Below are 16,056 nucleotides of genomic sequence, written 5' to 3'. Positions count from 1 at the left end.
GATACTTCGGAATTTTCATGACATTTTGTATTTAATGCTCGTGTGTGCTTGAGAGAGAGAAATAGAGAGATATATGGGATGTTGAACAGCACAGCCACTGATGATCAAGGCAACCGTTGGGAGAAATTTATCCTTTGAGTAGCTGTTACTTAATGTTTCTTCTCAGTTAAGATCTTTTAATAATCTATCGGATATCGTGTAGCGTATTCCTTCTGCCTAGAAAAAACTATTTTGCAGTGAATTTTGTTGCTAACTATCCAAACAGTTCTGTGGTTCCCCCCCACCTCCCACGATTTTAGCTATTTATTAATAGGCGAGCAGAAGGAGTTTTGTTTATGTTGCTGTTCTGATCATCATGAAATAGATTGTAAGAATGTGATATTACTCAGCATGAGAAAATGTAAAAGCAGAAAAAGCTGCCGCAGCGAAGGAATAGGGGGATTAACTGATTCGATTAAAACTGCCAAAGATTTTTTCTTTAAAAGGAGTAGCTAGATAAAATCATTTGCTGTCTTAAAGAAATTCAAGCATAATCATAGTTTCTTTACTGGTATGTACTGTCTTTGTACACGAAACAAATGTGAAATCCCCTTTAAAGAAATATATTTTAAACTGATGATGGTGAAAACAAGGTCTGTTTATGTATTTCTCCTTTTATTCCTGGAGGATATTCAAAATACAAATTGTTCATGTTTCAGTAGATTCCTCTTAATGAGCGCTATGGTTTATCTCTCAATTTTCCCCTTTTATTGGAACAGGTGCAGTGTCTGCCATCTGTGCCAGCCCTGCGCTATACCAACAAACAAAGTGTTGTTTTGGTTCACTGGATTTAACAGTCTCCGGAGAGTAAAGAAATGAAAGAGAAAGAATTTAGAAAGTGCCTAGTGAAGTAAAGGCACTTCAAGTAATGTGCTTTGTCACTCAAGTCTTCCCGTAAATTACCTGAAACTATTTCTAAACTGTTTGAAAAATTTTATCCGTAGAGGATTAAGTTTCTGTTGCGTCTCGGTGGTCACACGCTATTCTTTATCGTCTTTATCCTACCGCAGTGGCTTCCGAGTTAGACTCTTTTGTTGTCAGGTCGAATCAAATTTTACAGAAGGAAAAATTCTCTTTTCCTTGCCTTAAAGTAGCAGAATTGTACATTTTCAGTTTTTCACTCTTTCGGATTCCGCCTCATTTAAAAGGTCCCGCAAATAGCCATCCAAGTTTAAACAAGATTATGTTGTAATTAGACAGACAAACTCATAATTATTTAAGGGCTAAACCAACAACAGCAATCCTTTCAGGTTCATTTTGACAGTGTTTATCCAGTGTATCTGGAAAGGCTTACAATTAAAGTGCCTGAAGGGTGGGGATGAGATTTTTCAGCATGCAGTCAGTGCTATCGGGTCCACCTGGCCTGGGAAACTATGCAGGCTTTGTAGTAGAGAAAATCCTTTAACTTAGATCTTCATGGCAAGCTCTTAAAAGCAACCTTCCTTTAAAAACAAAAAAAAAAAAAAAACAAACCAAAAAAAAGGGAGGGGGAGAGGGAAGGCACCGCTTCTCTAAATAATAATTAAAACGAGCAAGTGCCGCCTTAGGCTCTTTATGACGAGGGAACACCACCGCGCTGAGCAGGCTGATAATCCCGCAAGCCCATCGTTTTTCCAAGTTTCGTCTCTTGTGCACAACCACCTTTCAAATGAGCAAAAAGTTTCCTCTCGCCAGGCTGCACCCTCCCGGCGCGCCATGCTGCTGCGCGGCGCACCTCCCCTGCTGTCACCAGGCAGCATCCTCAGCTGGAGCCACCTGGCACAAGGCCACCCCAGCGGTGAAGTCACCGCAACTGGCACCATGTGAGGAGCTGGCACGGCCTCTGGACCAAGTTCGGGGGGCTGTAAATCAGGTCGAGCGTCGACTCCGTTATTAGAGCCGCCGGGCCAAATCCTGCCTTCCGTCACCTCGTTTCGTTGGCACCGGAGGGGCGGCCTCGGTCCTCCGATTTTACCAATTGTTCTGCCCACAGCACAGTGGCAGTAAAACTTTTTAAAAGAGACCAGAAGAACCCTGGGAGAACTGCTAAAAAATGCTCATAAAATAATACAGCATCAGTAGTTGGGAGTTCTAATTGTGACGGAGAGGCGAGTTTCTCGCCGCGCGAGGATGAGGAACGGGGCTGGCAGTGTTTCACTGCCTGCCTCCCTGAAACGCCTGCTGGCTTTAATGAGTCCTTCGGCACCCCGAGGGAAAGCAAGTTCAGGTTTATAATTTAAATGGAAGATTAAAAATTACGGTAATTTAGAAATTCTGAATTCTGGTGTTTACCAGAATTCTGGCGCTTACCAGGACTCTGGCCTTAGTAGTGTTCAGATACTTCTGTATCAGTATTTTAACAACTCACGTACACCAGCCAAGTCTCTATAATGCCACGAATGATAATCATTCACCACTAAGAGGAACCAACTCCTCATCGTGTCTGTTGCCCCCACACGCTCGATGCTCGCAAGCTGCTCCTCCCCTGGGTTTCAAGGTTAAAACTTAATCGCATCTATCACTAAAAATATTCTGAACATTTTAATCTTGCTAGTTTTGTTTGTTTATTACTGTGCAGTAATTATAATCCCACAGGGGCTTTTTAGATGTTCATAAAGAGTACTGCACATCACTTTTGCTGAAGCTTGTGTGGCGCTATAAACATCATGCTGAGTTTAAGTTCCGCTTTCTGACCATATCCTTAAAAAATCCGGCATTTGTTAAGAGAAAGGAGGGGATTTCTTTTTCTTCTTTTTAACAAAAAAGAAATAGGAAAAAAAACCCCAAAAGTAACTTTAGCCTCACAATCTGCTAGCTACATAAAGCAGTAAATGGTCAGTTGAGACAGGGAAAAACCAGAACTGCTGGAGATTGGTTGTTTCCTTTTGGAGGAAACAATAAATGTGCCCGCTTGTATTTTAACAACATTACTACTGGGCCCCCTAATTACACAAATATACTTGTAATAAACTGCAGAAGAGAAGAGCTGAAAAAGAATCACTCAGCACAGATCTTTCTCTTCAACTCAAAAAGAAGCTTTTGAGTTTTTGGTTTTTTTTTTTTAAATCTTGGCCCAAATCGGAAGAATAAGATATTTCGGCACTGTGCGATGAATCATTTGTCTTCCGAGACAGGTGAATAGGAGAGGCAAATCGGACATGTGGTGTGAAACATCTCTCACTGGTGTGAACACAACTTTGACCTCTGAATACAACAGTTCCTGCAACTCAGTGGCATGCACTGTAATTAAGTTACAAGAGCATTAGACTCCATATCCACAGAAACGTGACCGTTAGGCTACGCTAAAACCTGACACAGGGAATACAGAAATACGTGAAAGAATCCAGAGTGATGCGGGAACACGTTTGAGCAAACCCCAAATATTTTTTTAGAAAACAGTAACTGTCATTTTGCTCATTAGTCCGCAACTGTGAGGTGAGATCTGTTTCGCTGAAAAGATGACAGAGTAGGGGAAACATCTGAGCCAGTGTCTCGTACGCCGAAAGTCTTTCCTCCCCATACTGGCAGTTGTAGTCCAACAAGAGAGCAGTGACTGGTCGGCAAGAGACCGAGCTGGAGAAGAATGATCTGCGTTCCCGCTCCTTGAGAGGCGCTTTCATCAACGCCGTACTCCCATTTCTGTGCTATTTTTAATGGTTGCACCCACCCCGATGTGAAACCGTGTTCCCTTCGTTCATACCAAACCCGTGTGAGGACACGGGTGTATATTACAGCCACTGATCTTTTACCCCAGAACTGCAATTGCAAAATTGCGTTTGAAGACGCAAAACCCCAAACAAACCAGAAAACGCTGTTGTTAGGGGCTGACTCCGCAGGCCTGGGTGGCCCAACCCTGGCGAGAGGCTCAGCGAGAGGAACCCAGCCCTGCCGCGCGCGGCGTGGGATGCAGGGCTGGCTGCTGCTGAGGGCACCCAGGGGCTTATCTTCTCCCCCCCCCCCCCCCCCCAAAAAAAATAAAAAATTCCTCTTGTATAATGGGGATCGTGGGTGGGAATTAAACTGAAAATAAATCTTCTCCGAACCTTCAGATGCTGTTACGCCTGGGGCGTTGGCCACCAACGTTTAAAGTGTAAAGTGGATAGATACATGCACACACTCTGTCCGTATATATATATATATGTCTTCCTGAGGACATTTCTGAAGTAATAGTTTAAACTTGCCGTCACTCTAAGACACGAGCATTTTGCATCTACCAACAGAAATAGAGGCAGATGTCATCAATTTACAGGTCTTTAGTATTCATAGTTGTCAGGCCCATATACCAAATTATTAAAAGAATAAACAGTCCCCTGCCTGTTTCTCAGTAAAAAGAAATGTGTTGCACAGAAAACGTTCCTAGAAAGCAAAAAGATGGTTCGCATAAGCTACGAGTCCCGTCCCAGGCAAAAGGACAGCGAGGGGCTGTGCGGCGGGTGGCGGTGAGGACCACTGCTGGGCAAGGAGCTCCTCGCCGGTCCCCGGCTCTGAGCCGCAGGGGCTCTGCTCGCTGCCCCACCTGATCTCCGCTGTCTTGGCAGCGCAGAGGAAACGCGACGATTTCAAAGAAAAATGCGAAATAGGCCACAAAGTCCCACTTACACGAGGAAGGGCACTGCGGAGTGCCCTTTTTAAGGAGTAATTGAAGTTTCTAATCATTGTTTTCCAAAATGTTTCCTCCCATCCCTCCAAACACTGCACTTCTATCTAGTAATCCCGGCTTATAAACTGTGGTAATATCGCTGGACCTCCCACAAACAGAGCACCTGAGAAATATGCAATGGCCTTAACAGTACGGCTGCAAGACGAGCTCTGCTCTTGCCGGGATTTCCCCTCCAGGGCAGACGGACCTTTCCCCTGAATAGTTTGTTGCCCCCTAATCTCCCGGCACTCGCCCGACCCAGAAAGGCGCAGATGTTTGCTATTGCGTAGACAACCTCAAAAGGTCCAGCCCATTGCGGTCTTACAGCACAGCGCGCACTGTATACATTCCAAGTCAAAATTTTGCTGATTACAGTAAAAGGCTGAGATTCTTATCTGATGGCCGCACGTCTGATATCGACCGGCTATTTTGTAATATCCCACAAACGACTTTCTCAACAAAACCAGAATCTGGGATTTCGGCTGAGAAATCCAGCAAGACATACGGTTTCAAACCTGGAAAACTGGTTCTTGAATTATTTCCTTTTATCACGGCAAACCACAAGAAAGGCTCGATCCCCTGCGCCGGCGACTCCCGCCGTGTTCCGCCCAGAGAGCCTGTGCAGGTGTAGACCCACTCTGGAATATTCGGGGGGATGCTGGTATTGTTGTGGCAATACAGTATTAAAGGAGGATTAATTAGATTTATGTTATTTATTTGGGCAGCTGCTCAGTAGATGAAAGGAAGTGTAGTGCGAATGAAATGAATAAGCCTTAAGAGGCCAATGTGCAGTCACTTCTCCGCTCGTGTCCCTTAGCACGGCCGGTGCAGAAACGGGCACATTCCTTTGACAAAAATGAGGCATTTGAAGATTCCATCAGCTGAACTTTCAAGTGTTGCCAGCAGATGCACAATATATACATGTAGTTTTCAAAGACTTTTATTTTGAACTCAAGATGTGAATCTATGGTATTAAGGAAAGCAGAACAATCCTTTATTTAGCTGCACCTGCACCTTAATGCCTAATGAGTTTAGTCTGATGGAATCCAGACCTCAGGAAGGATTATAAATTCTCATTTGATTTCATTTACTTCTAAAATACCTTAAACCAGCTGTACCAGTCCAGAATCCAGTCCTTCTTTCTATATCAGTTTTGCAACTGTTGTTGAATCTTTTGCGGTATTAAGGAACTTTATGCTATATAATAATACACCAATAGTAATAAGGAACAGAAGGCAACTTGAAAAAAAACCCATGTAGTAGAAGATAATTAGCAGCATATAAGCTTGAAAAGCATCAGTTTATGAGCACAACTTTATGAAAGTTCTCCATGCTCTGGAAGCGCGGTTTGGAAAAAATTGAAACGAAGTCGGTAGGCAATATCCTCTCTCAGCGGCGCGGTGTGAGGCGGAGGAGTCCGTCCTTGCGAACGGAGGCCGAACACGCTCTCTTGGCATCAGTGGGACGTTTAGCCCTTTCTGTCTGGTTTGTATAAACACATCAGAGACACTTGGGCAGTGACCTTCCCAACATTACCGACTCAAACTGTTTATTATGAACAGTATCTAATTTATCAAGCACATTTGGAGCCTTCTGAATTTGCCCCAGCGTAGTTACTGGACCACAGGAACGTTGATGCCGTCACATCTCTGCATGATCAAATCATTGCGTTGAAGAGTTACTATATCACCGTTTGTTTTTCCTTCGCGTCTCCCCTGCGCACGCCTTCTTGCGGACCAAGGTGCCCGTGCTGGGGGCTCCCAGCTCCCCGCAGAGGCGCTTAGTCCTTCCCCTGTACAGACACCGGGTGGGGGCAGACTGCCTCAGAGGCGCGGGGCAGCCTGCAGCGCTGCCACCCTCACCCTCCGAGGACGAGCACCCTTCCAGACCACCGGTCACTAGCGGGTGGTTTGCTTTACGTGAGGTTAGGTTAGAGCTGGCTAAAGATGTGCCAGGGAAATTTTCCTGTCTTCCCCTGCCATGAAATTTGGTCCAAGCTGAAGAACTGTGTCACGCTTGAAAGCTTTCAAGAATGACCTGGATCTTTTTCTTTCAAAGTTTGCGTTTCGTCCCAAATAGCCCGCTTTAGGCTGCCCTGCAGTAGTCTCTCGCACTGCCTCTTATCTTCCCTGGCTGAATACACTTTATTTCTGACCAGCTCTGTTCAGCCGCTTGTCTCTCCTTCCTTGGGCCTGGGGATTTGGCTGCATTTGCTCAGCGCTATGTGTACAAGCAGACGGGGCCGACTGCTGGTTTTTGCATCAGTGGGTTTTTGAGAGGCCTCCAGCCTCGGGGCAGGTTGCAGGAAGCACCTTGGGCCCCATTTGTCTGCTGGTTCGACTGGGGGATTATTTTTCTCAATGAACCATATTGTCATTAACTTTTCGCCCTCTTTGTGCTCTGCAACCTCCTCCCCCTTGAGACACCCGTCACTCTGCTTTCTCCTCGAGACCAGTACTACCCTTTTCTGCGCCGTGGCGGCCACCTCGGCCTCCGCCATCCGGACCCTCATCTGTGATTCCTCCCCCTCCTCCCCAGGCTGCCACTATCTCCTTGACCCTTGGATGCACTGGCAAAATGCGTGACTTGGAGTTCACACCTGCGGCTGGCACAGCTTCCCCGTGAAGCCGCCCGCGCCGGATACACCTCACGGATTTCACAGCGCCAGGAAAGCAGCCTCGCTGCCCCCCAGTTACAAAAACGGAGAGGGCACGCTGTAACGCAGCAGAGGGCACGCTGTAACGCAGCGGTCATCTCTGTTCAAAGAGGGAAAAGGCAAAAGGTATTCCCGCATCTCCACACACCTCCCACAGCTGCATCCAGAGGATTTAGGGGACGTATGAGACGGCAGCGCGCCTCTGCTCTCCGGCTATGTTATTCCAGGCTATGCGTTAGGGTGCAGGAGGGAAAGGAAAGCAGGAGTAACAACGGGCTTCTGCCTGTCGTTGTACTCACTGCTCAGTTAGACTACAGGGACAGTTCTCGAGGAGAGCGTAGCCAAGATTGCCTTCGGTGGGCAGGCAGCCTGGCAGCTGCCTTAGCCTGCCCTGCGCAGCCCACCGCCCTGCGGGGACCCGCAGGAGCCCCCGGCTCTGCGCTGCCGACCAGGTGCGTCCCCGTCTTTCAGATACACCGAGAGAGGCACCAGCCCCGGAGCGTCGGCGGTGCGGTCTGTCCGGGGTAAGCGCCAGCCTCGGGCAGCCCTGCCCCGCGGACAGCCGCGTGTTGCAGCCTCACCGCAGTCCCCGGCTCCCGGCTCGCCTCTCTGTCTCTCTGGAAAAACGCCCCCCCCCCCCCAAAAGGTGCTGGGAAAGGGAGAGCTGCTGGGGGCAAATCCCCAGGGCAGCACTGGGCTGCGTCCCCCCTTCCCAGTCCAGGGGGGGGAAGAGACAGAAGATTTGAGAGGCTGTTGAGGGAGGCCCTGCAGGAGATTTCCTTGTATTGGATTCCTGGGAGATGAAGTTAGAAATAGAGGGAGTCTGTCTAAAGGACAAACTTCACTCCCATTTATTTCCCGCCCCTGTCACCCCCCGTTTCTCCATTCCCTCACACACACCAAATCCCGCAGCAATCCTAAGTGCGTTACGGCGGCTGCAGACGGATTGCGGCTCTATGTGCTGCCGTGTTTCACGTGCTGAGGCTGCGAATAAGGTATTCTGAAGAAACACAACTCTCCTCTGCTTATTTAACTTTGCTTTCCCCAGATACACATACGGACGCTGCAAACTCAGCATCAGGATTCACACCACGGTCGGTCTGTTTACTATTAGGAGAGTTTCGTGTTCACAGAGCAGTCCCACGTGTAAATTTTTCACAATACCTTTCATCTAGTCTGGCTCCGGTTTCAGCAGAGAAACCACAGCATGAACGGGTACCGATCAGGGCACACTCGGAAAAGAAAATGGATTACCTGTGCATACCCTGCCCAGATATTTCATGGATGTTCTTTAACAAGAAATAGTTTTACCGTCCAGCATTGCCTTAAAGCGCCTGCAAAGAAATCCCGGCAGGGGAATGTCTCCAAATGCAGAAGGCAGCGTGCACGCTTCTCTCTGTCCTTTCCCGCCCAACTATTATCTTTCCCCTTTGCCACCTACCATCCTAAGGAATTTTTAAAAGTCTCCTGGGTGACACATGGGGTGAGAGGATGCGGTGCCGCGCAGCATCCTCATCCCCCGCCGCGTCCCGTGGCGTCCCGGCTCCCAGGGAAGCAGGTGGCTCCGCGCCGCCTGAGGCGGGTACCGCACTGACCCCACAACTGGCAGAACATCACAAAGGGCCCGGGCATTTTGTTAGAGAAATACCAATTTCTGCCCTGAGCAGTCCTTGCTAGCTGAAGTTCAACTTAGTCAGGAAGAACTTGCTGCCGCTTCGGAGATAATTAAACCCATCTTCCCTCAACCCGCTGTTTGTACACGCACAATGATACCATTGTTCGGAGTCATGCAACACATATGCTGACATTAAAGTGTTTAATCTTGTAGTACAGTATTCCATTATTTTTTGGACATCTGTACATGATAGAAAGGGTACGTATTAAGGGATTTGTTGACAAAGAAATGGCTAATGCTGATACATGTGTGGACTGAAAGGATCTTTCCAAGTTGTGTTCAGCAGTAGGGAGAGCGCTCCTTCCCGGGCCCGAAGCCTGGCACAGATGTGATATGCGCTGTTGCTATTACCACTTTTCAATTTATAACAAGGAGTCAGTGTTTAGAAGAATTTTGGAAGCTCCCTGCTGGGTTTGTGGCTAGGTGGTCTTGCTGGCAACACCACCTTCATGCTGAAAGCTGAAAAAATGAAGTGATGGCTAAAGGAAGAATATTAACTCCAGAGGGCTTTCCCCCCCCCCCTTTTGAAGCAAAAAGGTCACTTTGCAGAGCGAGTACTAAAGAATTTTGAACCCCCCTGTTTCTAAACCTCTGGGTTTGGGGATCAGGATTTATGGAGCCTTTTTTTTCCTCTCATCTGAAGTTAATGCATTAAGTCCTGCTTTTCACCCATGGACAGGGCAGGCCTTTGTCCTGCCACACACTGAACTTAACATGCGAGAAATAACTTATCACCTTCACCTCCCTTTACCCGACTGTAAAATGGGCACATGAGCACCGAGTGTCGGGGTGCAGATTCCCTTCTGCTGAGCGTTGCCTCGGCTCAGAGCAGCCCCTTCGGCAAAGGGCAGCCGGGGACGAGACCACCAGGACGGGGCTTCAGCAGATGAGCCCACCGCCCCCCCAGTGCCCGGGGGTCCCGGGCCTGTTGCTGAAGGACAGGCCGTGTCTTTAGAAGTGGCAGGATGGCAGCAGTCCCTGGCGATGGGATGCATTAGTGAGTTATAGAAGAGCCACAGACTATTTTTCTAGCAAGCCTGTTTTGCAGAACAAAATCAAGGGCGCGTTTGTTTTTCCGTAGGTTTCTCCAGAAACCTGCAGTAGCCTTTAGATGAGTTGGAGAGCTGCAACGATCCAATGTGAAAAAGCTGTTTCTATCACTCTTAAAAATTAAAAAAAATCCCATCGCACCACCCAGGACATTTGCTCTACCCCACTTATAGGACTCCCGATTTATATTCTTTAACTCTTTCTTCAAATACTTCTTTAACTGCTGCTTTAGCTGCCTAATGTCAGCATGTAAATCTTGTAGCCGCGAGGACGAAGCAAATGAAAACCAATCACAGAACTTCGCATTCCCAAATTCTTGCCATTATAAATTTACTGCCACTGCCCCTGTAATTTTTGCTGTCAAGCACAATGAGGAGGGAAACATGCGCCTTAGCAGACCGTGGCCTGGCATGACATTATTGCAATCATTATTATTCCCCCTTTTCCTCAGAAAAATATAAGGACTGACCTTGCGCTTCTTGCTCAATGGGGAATCCCGCTGAGCCCAGTGGGCTCTTTCAGCTGCGGAGACCGCCGGATCCTTCCCCTGTAATTGGTTTCCTCCTTCTTGAACCTCCCTAACATAAGGAGAAAAGGCCCATATTTCATAAGTGACATGGTTTTATCCACCAATTTAGAGACAAAGGAGTGCAATTTATAGAGGGAACATTTAATGCCTGTTAATTAGAATCCCATCAAGAGGTCTCAAATTTGGCATCCTGAAAATTTACAGCGCAGTTTCACAACGGCTGCAAGCCCCGAGACCAAGGGGTGGCCCTGCCCTCCCTCCCGCCCAGCTGGGAGGTCCCCGGTCCTCCTCCTGCCACCGCTGCTCTTGGGGCGCCGCCGGGAGCCGGCCGGGGATGGGATCCACCTGAAAACTTATCTGGGAAAGGGAAAAGTATTTTCCCATTTCCCCAGGGAGACAGCAGGGTGAAGAGAAGAGCGGACCTTCCCTTTGAAAGCAGTAACGTACGTAGGCTAAAAAGGCTCGTGGACCCCAGGCGGAGCTGGTGGTCCCAGGGCAGCCGGTTTGTAGGAATCCTGTGCTCCACAGTGAAACGATGCAGAGAGTTTCTGCAGTTTGGGCTTGGATCTCTAGGGGCAGCGAGGGAGGGGATTAAAGGTCGTTTTTCTAGGAAAATTCAAACAATATTCTGTGCTGCTGGGTGAAAACGGTGTAACTCAAAGCGTAGTTTGCCCTTTCGTGATAACGCTAAGGCTAAAATCCGCGGGCTCGCTGGGCACGCCGGCCGGCCCTCAGCCGCCTCTGAAGAAATCGCGCTCATTTTCTGCAGCTATCAGAGGCAAAGCAGATCAAGACCTCCCTCCCCACTGAAGTCGCCTACATGACTTCCTCAGCCCCTGGGGCCGGGCAGGCACAGGTAGACTCTGCAAACCCGTTAGACCTTGATGCCGGAGCGTGGCAGATATTTTTTGGCATCCAAATCTCTGAGGGGTTTTGCAGGCAACTGCTGATGGCTCTGCAGCCGAGTGCCCCGCCTGGCCGAGGGGCTGAGGCGAGGGGGTGTTGTCTTTTGGAATCTATTTTCCTTTGACTTATCTCTCAGTCTGAGGAATTCAGGACCTTTAATCTATTTGAGATTAAAGTCCTTTGCAAATCCCTTCTGGCCTTTTTTGGGAGTAAAGAAGTTACAGACACCCTACTGCACATTCCTTTTGGTGCTCTCTCCATCGCAAATGAGAAACAAGTAGCACTCTAATTGTTGTGAGGCTCCAATGAATGAGACGACTACTCTTAAAGTGCCTTATAAAAACAATTAACATATTATCAGGCGAAAGTGTTAAAAGGAAAATTTAAGTTTTTTAAGTATATTCCAAGTGCATCACCCAAACGTGCCAGGGAGGAGGAGGTATGGAATTACCAAAGCTTTCCCAGTTTGGCAGCCTGAGCACAGAATCTATTAAACTGGTGTTGACTTTGCTTGTGAAAAAGAGATTTTTTACATCTTCAGAAAACCAGAGCATAAAAATACTTAGGTAGGTACATTGGCAAAAGTAAGGCCTCCCATGAAATCCACTGAAACGAGTAGGAATATTTCTGTTGACTTCCCTGGGGTTTGGGTTAGCTCTTTAACACTCCTGTAATAATTATTTTTTAACACAGTCATTCTTGGAAAATTACTGCTGTGATTCGCTGGTTCTTTGCTTGACACAGAGTTCGTGATTGACATTGTGCTACTGCGCTCGGTACTAAGGCTAAAACGGTACGGTTTCTTTGGTGTGCGTAGAGAGAGATGATAACTACTGCAAGCTGTGTCTCAACATAATCTTTGCGGCCGTGTATGATGCCTTGCCTACCGTCAAGCCCTAGTACAAAACCAGTGGTCCGACCAGCGTTTACAGAATTAGCTCAGGTTGGCTTTTCACTTACTGGTAGTGATTTATAAAGTAGCTGAAAATATCTGGGGCTCTTCTTTCTGGTCTTAACATATTTTGTTGTGAAAATGACCAAACATGGGACCAGTTCAGATTTCCCAGCTTTATGCTGATGTGCCATTTGCTGTAGAAGTTTGGGTACCCCGCAGTGTTAAACCAGGATCGCAAGACTTTCTGTCCAACATTCCTTTTTTTGGTACTGGTTTCAGCTGTATTGTTAGGAATTCTAGCAGTAACTACACTTTTTCATCCCTGCATCTTAACGTTTTCAAGTGTTGTATCTGAAAAGCGTACACTTTAGGATATGTCCAAACAAGTACCAGGGATTTGTTGACGTTTTATCTCCAGCTTTCCCATATTTTTGGATCTGATACCTGGCTACTTCACATCTGAGCACACTTATCCATCATGTTTTCTTTTAGCCACCCCCATTGTTGCACAACTACGCCGTCCTGCCTCCTCTTGCATCACCAGGATGCCACAACAGAGTCGGTTTGGAGAGACAAAAGACTTCAGAGCGATCAGAGCCCTATCTGTATCAGAGAGATGAGTGCAGTCTGTGCAGCATTCAGATTGTAGACAGATAGTCAAGGGCAGACTTTCAAAGATGCTGAGCTTACTGGCATATTCGCAACAGAGGTGTGGCAAATTTACTGATAACCACTAACCTAAGATATGTGCTTGTTTTGGTTGCGTCACCTTAATTGTCCTTAATTGTCCTGCACACTTCTATGCATTTTCTCATGAATCTGTTGTCCATGCCTCCATGCTACAGCTTTCAAGTCCCATCGTTTTGACCTTTTCCTTCCCAAAGGATTACGCCAAAGGGAGCGTCTGATGATCCCCACCTACTGTAGCTACGATTAGCTGCCACGCTACTCACACCATGCCCCAGAGTTATTTTGCACCAGTAGATTTGGAGCCACGTGTTAAATGAGACTGTAATTTGTCTACAGCGGTTGTGCCTCCAAAACACGATACAGCTTCCAGAAATGAGGAGAGGCGCATTTACACATGCATCACCTGCGAGTGACTTTGGATTGTTTCTGTAGGAGAGGAAATCCACTGTTTTCCCACAGCGAAGGCACACAGCCTGTTCCATAGCAGAATTATTTTTCGAGGGTGTTCTTCCTTTTCATATTTTATAACCTTTGATTGCACATCCAGAGCTTTGGCTTCCTCTCCAAGCAGCCGCCTTGCCAAGGCGTTGGGATTGTGACAGTGTCTGAGCTGGAATTTCCAATGTTTGAAATTAGGAACTGGGCTAAAACCATTCACCAAAAGCCTCTGGGTAGTAGCGATTTGTAAGAACTATGAACCTGGGACAAACATGAGTTCAAGTTCTTCGGGCAGAAGGGCTATTAAGCATACCCAGCAAATATTCATGTTGCTTGATGACTTTTAAGGGAGCACTTAACACACAATGGCTGACAAACAGCTGAGATTAAGTTCTGCGAGAATGACCCAAAGGTTCTCATTATGGTGTGTTGTGTCAATAGGGATCACGGACTTTATTGATCTAAGGGAGAAGTCAGAGAGCTGTAGCAATTCTCTCAACTGTTTCAGGGAACATTTAAAATACTCCCCCCCTCCGCTTTTTTTTTAAAAAAACACCCCCACCCCCGCACTGTTCAAACTCCTCAGGTAGTTAATTGGAAACAACCCCGTTGCAGTATTGGCAAAGGTCTGACTACCACGCATCAGACCCAGGGAACTCGGACTTCTTGAGCGCTCCCCTGCTTACCTCGCGCTCTTGTGCTGAAGGTATTACCGGGGTCTACGGAAAGTGCACGATGCCATATACTGTACCATATGTTCACAAATACCAACGCACAGCAGCATGAATTAAGGATAGGGTTTCAGCCTTCATTATGAAGAGTCTTGCTTTTATGAGTTCAAGTCAGACCCTTAACGTTATTTTAACATAGATTTTGGTGTTTAATTATGTAATAAGATTTACTGCAGTCATCTAACAGATGTTGATTCAGGGTCAGTGTTTCTCATAAATTAGTTCTGAAAGGATTTGTTACTTCTGGGTCAGCAGATAGGTCCAGAGTGCAAAGAAAAAGGGGAAAAACAATAAACACTGAGTTGAAGGCTTTCTTGGGATTCTTTCTTCAGTTACATATCCACATATTTTCATGATCTTAATGACTATAGCCACAGGAATGTTTGCTTTAACACTAAGGATGGCTCGGCCCAAAACCCTATATCCAAACATCTGCAAAGCATGGGAAAGTTCAAACTTCGGGGCTCTTTATTTTATGACCCTGGCCGTTAATTTTTCATACTAATATGACACATTTTTGCTAGGACTCTGCAGCGGGAATCACTGTGAACTCTAGCGGCGCCCGAAAAAGTTTCATCTTCATGTGTTTGTTGTCAGACTTTGTGTATGAACTGCAGCTAAAGACCGGTGTTGGCTGATGTAGTTGTCATCACATAAGTACATAGAAAAGGTGCACCCACCTTCCTTTGAAAGTTCAGCCTTCCCTGTGTCTTGGGAAGCAAATCACACTGGTACATCCTACTGCTCGACCTCTCCGTCATACACCCTGCTGGTGATGTTATCCGTAATATAACTAAAACCACACAACATAATATTCATTCTTCTATAGTTGTGGTTAAAAGAGTTATTCCATATTAAAATATTTTTCCGCCCCTCTATAATTTAGGCGGAGACAAATTCCTTTGAGACTGAAATCATACTCTTATATCTTACTCTGCTGAGAATACTTTGGAGGAAAGGGATTGAGGCAAATTTAATAGTGTTGCTAGCACTCACAGGGCGGTTTTAGCCTGCCAGCTGTTTTATAAACACTGGTGAATATTCACAATATTCCCCCACGTCAGGGTATGACTGACGGAGTGCGCGTCCTGAGGCTGCAGGAGATGTCACAGCCGGAGGTGCAACTCTGACTTTGTTCATTCAGTGCACGCTGAGACTGCTCAACCTACAAAACCATTTGCTGAACTTAATCGCCTTTGCCTTGGAAAGTCGAGGGGTTTCGTACCTAAAAAGCTGCTCTAAGACGAATCCCGGCTATTAGTAAGAGCTCTGAAGTAGTTCCCTGAACAGCAATCACACAGCGGCAAACTGCGAGCCCTGGACTCCGTGCAGAGGGAACGTGCGAGAGGAGGAAGAGCCCGTGGCCAGCGGCTGAATCGCGGCCAGCAAAGCAGCGCTGAACCTGCTCCGTGGAAGCGCTTGGACGCAGCCCGGTTCCCGGAGGCTCCCCACGCTCCATCCCCGCCACGGGGGAGGCTCTCGCGAGTCCTGATATACATTTGTTCTGGTCAGCGCTGTAAATTTAAATAGCACTTTCCAGACTCGGGCTTGAAACTCCTCTTTTTCAGGAGTAATTCCATTTAAGTCAATGGATTTACACAATGGATTTACTGCTGCCAGAAGAGAATCAGGCCTGTAGAAAGACACACATTCTTTGCCAAGAAAATCTCAGAGCTAACTACTTGAATTGTGCAGTCGAGCTGCAGGGAGGTCAAGTGGACAGACGACGGGACTGGGACATACGGGAAGTCCCTGGTTCAAACCTCAGCTCTTAAAATGTCGTGGGGTGTGACCTCTGGCGGGTCAGTTCATCCCTTATACCTCCGCTT

The 16,056-nt window shown here is 47.0% G+C and overlaps 1 protein-coding gene across 1 annotated transcript in view; it reads left to right on the top strand.

The window, feature by feature from the left end:
• The window catches only part of BMP7 (bone morphogenetic protein 7), a gene marked incomplete at its 5' end in the record, with an annotated part of 46,700 nt that overhangs the window by 7,877 nt on the left and 22,767 nt on the right, over positions 1 to 16,056 (top strand). The window lies entirely within an intron of this gene.

Source organism: Vanellus vanellus (assembly GCF_965231255.1).
Source record: "Vanellus vanellus genome assembly, chromosome: 15".
In the NCBI taxonomy this organism is placed as follows: Eukaryota; Metazoa; Chordata; class Aves; order Charadriiformes; family Charadriidae; genus Vanellus; species Vanellus vanellus.
Note: the sequence above shows the minus strand (reverse complement) of the source record. Positions and strands in the feature narration are given on the sequence as shown.